The sequence below is a fragment of the Mus pahari genome, chromosome 10 (assembly GCF_900095145.1).
Source record: "Mus pahari chromosome 10, PAHARI_EIJ_v1.1, whole genome shotgun sequence".
Classification (NCBI taxonomy): domain Eukaryota; kingdom Metazoa; phylum Chordata; class Mammalia; order Rodentia; family Muridae; genus Mus; species Mus pahari.
Genome location: NC_034599.1, coordinates 67,669,892 through 67,674,630, shown reverse-complemented (window position 1 = coordinate 67,674,630; position 4,739 = coordinate 67,669,892).

Sequence of the window (4,739 nt, the reverse complement as noted above, 5' to 3'; positions counted from 1 at the left end):
AAGGAAGGAAGGAAGAAAGAAAGAAAGAAAGAAAGAAAGAAAGAAAGAAAGAAAGAAAGAAAGAAAGAAAGAAAGAAAGAAAGAAAGAAGAAAGTTAGTTTATTTGGGTCTGAGCCTGTCATGGCATGTGCAAGTGTGATGGTCAGGGGACAATCTGCAGGATTCAGTTCTTTCCTTCTACTATGAGGGTCCTGGGGATAAAACACAGTCATCAGCTTAGCAACAAGCCCTTTAATCTTCTGAGTTCTCTCACCAGCCCAAATAGTGGTATTCTAATATTTAGAGTTTACTGTTGACTGAATAGCTGTATCTACACTGTTTTCTCTATTTATGAACTTCTAAACTCATAGGTCCCTGAGACTGTGTCCACATGCTTCTAGCTAATAAACATGAGAGTGTGTGTACCTACATAGCCACACACAGAACACATGTATACATATATATGTATATACATATGTATGTATGTATTCAAGTGTATATATGTTGGGTTAGGAGCTGTCACAGTTTAAAGGAAAATTTTAATAATTAGAATTAGAATCATAGATTCAAATGTGTGCTAGATTTCCATAGATTTTTAAGGCCACAATTAGACCTTTTCAAGATAAAAATGTCCAGAGTTCAGTTCCTAGCACCCAGGAGTGTGAGTTCACAATCACCTGTAAGGCCAGCTCTGTGGGATCTGATGCTCTCTTGTGTCATACACATACTTGTGCACACTCACACATAGAAACATAATTTGTATACACATAATTTAAAATACAATAAATCTTTTTTTTTAAAGACTAAAAGCTTAAAATGTTAGTTTTATTAATATTAAAGAAGATTTTCATTTCAAAGCTGCTCTTAAACTTTCCTTGGAGTCAATTGATATTGACAAATGAACCCTAATCCACATATACCAATCAAATCCCACTTTTCATGACTGGCACCTTATGAGGCCTATTGCTACCCTGAGTCCTCGATTCCTGTTCAAAGCCCCAGTATTGGTGATGAAGTGTTACTGGCTTCAAAGTCTTCACAGCTGCCTCTCCTCAGCCATGGAGAGCTGGAGAGCACAGGGACTCTCCGCTGAGTGTCACAGATGTTCCTGGTTCTCACCCAGAGAGTATGGAGGAAGGGCGGAGCCCTGTTTGCTCCCTGCCACCTCTGTTTGAGAACCTTGGCTCAGTCAAGCCTGGCTGTGATTTTTAAGGCTGCCTGTTTCTTGTGGAGTTGGAGGAAGCAGAGGAAGAGCAGGAGAAAATGAGAGAAACCTCCCCTGGTCACTGGAAGACCGCCCTTTCCATCCCCACCACTATGCCTCCTCTTTTGCGTTCCTGCTGTGATGCACTCCTCCCTTAGACAGTGTCTCCTGCTTTGCTTCCACACAATATCCATTAAATAAGGTAGTGAAGGCATTCTATAGACATTATAATTTTTATAATTAACTAAGTGGTTTCTCAATCTTAATCTTATATAATATTTCACTTGCTATTTTTGTGACAGTTTTTTTCCCTTGTGTCTGGGCACCCAAACACACGTATGCCATGATCCCCATATGGATGTCAGAGGACAACCCGTGTGTGAGCCACTTCTCTCCTTCCACTATGTGGGTACCAGGGATTGAACTCAAGTTGTCAAGTTTAACACCAGGAACCACTACATAATGAACCATCTTGCTAACCCTATTTTTGCAATTTTTTTTTAAATAAGTAAACCCTTGGAATTTTCTTTTTTTCTATTTCTGAAAAATATTGTTGGTTTCTTTGTGTTTTTCTCATATGGGAGATTGGTTTGTCAATGTCTTTTCTGTAGATAAATCTAAGAAACTGGGAAGGGAGAAGGGCTGAGCGGTGGAGAAGATGAAAGGTGAGTGAGTTGGGACACATGGAGTTGGGAACTGAGACTCAGCAGAGACAAGCAGGGCTGTCCCTGAGCTTCGGGATGCCCCTCTGACACACATGAAACCCTGAAGGGGATTCCCCAGCACTGCATAAAACCAGGCATGCTGTTGAAGACTTATAATCCCAGTATTTAGGAGATTAAGACAGGAGAATCAAAAGCAATTCACAAGGTCAGCCTGTGCTACTGGAAGCTCTGTATCACTCATGGTATGTAGTGACGAGGACGGTGACGTTACAATAAGTTTATTTCATGCTTATGCTATTCCAAGTGTGAATATTCATGACTAATGAAGGAAGACCCACATGGTGATTCAGGAATCCAGGAAGGTTTTTCTGTTGGCCTGGACTCATTGCACAGGAACTAATCACACTTCCTGTTGCTAGGAAACTAGGTCTAGAGGGGTTCCAGGTGTAAGGGAATGGGTTAAGAGTGTCCCTGCCAGTCTAGTTCAGACAGAAATACCACAAATACCTGTAGGAGATGTCAGAGGATGTGAAGTCACTTAAGCTGTGTTTTGCTCTGTGGCCAAGTGACATGCAGCAGTCATCCGGGGTTGTGTGTTGTCAGCTGCTCAAACTTTCTGAAGGTGCAACTCTGTATTTATTGCTGGGCAGTGGTGGCACACACTTTTAATCCCAGCACTCGGGAGGTAGAGGCAGAGGCCAGCATGGTCTACTGAGTTCCAGGACAGGCAGGGCTATACAGAGAAACCATGACTTGAAAAACTAAAAAAAAAAAAAAAAAAAAAAATTATTGTGTGTATGGGTGTTTTGCCTACATGTATGTCTGTGCATTGTGTGTGTGTGTGTGTGCCTGATTCTCACAGAAGCCAGAAGAGTGCATTGGATCCCTTAGAGTTGAATTTACAAACTATTGTGAGCTGCCATCTGGATGCTGGGACTAGAACCTGGGTCCTCTGGAAGAGCAGCTAGTGTTCTTAGCAGCTGAGCTCTCTCTTCAGCTCTAACTATGGTATTTCTCAGAGTTAGAAAGATGAATTCACCTAAATCATTCTGACTGGGATAAACTGAAATCTCAACGTAGTTTTAATTTGCATTTCCCTGCTGGGTAAGGATGTTGAACATTTTATAAAAGTGTTTCTTAGCCGTTCGGGTTCCATGTTTTCAGAACTCTCTGTTTATTGTTAGGTCCCACTTCTTTTTTTATTTTATTTTATTTTATTTTATTTATTTATTTTGGTTTTTCGAGACAGGGTTTCTCTGTATAGTCCTGGCTGTCCTGGAACTCACTTGGTAGACCAGGCTGGCCTCGAACTCAGAAATCCACCTGCCTCTGCCTCTCGAGTGCTGGGATTAAAGGCATGCGCCACCACTGCCCAGCTCCCTTTTAGTTTCATGAGGCTCCATTTATTGGCGGTCTCAACACCTACATTATTGGGATCTGGTTTAGAAAGTCCTTTCCTGTGGCAAGAAGTTCAAGAACATTCGCCACCTTTGATCAGACTCAACCGCATGAGGCCTGTGTTGAGGTCCTTGATGCACATGGAGTTGAGTTTTGTGTAGAACGAGAGACCCAGTCTCATCCTTCCTCATGCAGCTGGCGACCCATTTTGACCAGCATCACTTGGTGAGGATGGTGGCTTTTTTCTCCAGTGTGTATTGTTGGCCCTTTTGTCAAAAGTCAGGTGGCAGTTGGGGTGTGGGGTCCTTATATATTATCTTCCATTCCATTTCATTGATCAACATGCCTGTTTTTATGCCAGTACCATGTTGTTTTAGCCTGATAGCTCTGTAGTATGCTTTAAATCTGAGTTGTGATTGGCACCAATAGCTTTTTTTATTGCTTAGGATTGTTCTGATTCTTCTGGGTCTTTTGCACTCCCATATGATATGATTCTATATGTAAAGGACCCTAAAGCTCCACCAGAAAATTACAACTGGTAAACACATTTAGCAAATTTCCTCCAAAACTTTTATTATGAAGGGATGTTAGATTTTTGTCAATAACCTTTGCTCATCTAATAAGATGATCATGTGGTTTCTGTCTTGAGCTCGTTTATGTGGAGGATTACATTAATTGGTACTTTTTTTAAAAATTGATCCATCCCTGCATCTCTGGAAGGAAGCCCACTTAATCTTGGGGAATAATCTCTTTAATGTGTTCTAAATTCATTTTGCAATTATTTTACTTAGAATTTTTGTGGTTATATTCATCAAAGATATTGGCCTATAATTTCCTTTTTGTTGTTGTTGTTATTGGATCCTTTGTCCTGGTTTTGGTATCAGGGTAACACTGGCTTTATACACCGAGTTTGAAAGTGCTCCTTTATTTTCTATTTTATGTAATAATTTGAGGAATATTCCTGGTAGTTCTTTGAAGGCCTGCTAGAATTCTGTGCTAAATCCATCTAGCCCTGGGCTTTTTAGTTGGAACATTTAAAGTTTACTGCTATTATATCTTTAGATGTGATGGGTCTATTTAATTTACTTATTTCATCTTGATTTAGCTTTAGTCAGCTAGAAATTTGTCCCTTTTTTTCAGATTTTCTAGTTTGATGAAACACAGATTTTTAAAATAGGTGCTTATGATTCTCTGAATTTCCTCAGTGTCTGTTATAATATCCTCTGTGGTGGTTTGAATAAGAATGGTCTCCATAGGCTCAGAGATCTGAATGCTTGGTCACCAGTGAGTGGCACTATTTGAAAGGATTAGGTGGTGTGGCCTTGTTGGAGGAACTGTGTCACTGGGGGTGGTCTTTGAGGTTTCAAAATCCTATGCCAAGCCTAAGTCCCTCTCTCTGTCTGTGTCTTTGTGTCTGTCTGTCTGTCTGTCTGTCTGTCTGTCTGTCTGTCTGTCTGTCTGTCTGTCTCTCTCTCTCTCTCTCTCTCTCTCTC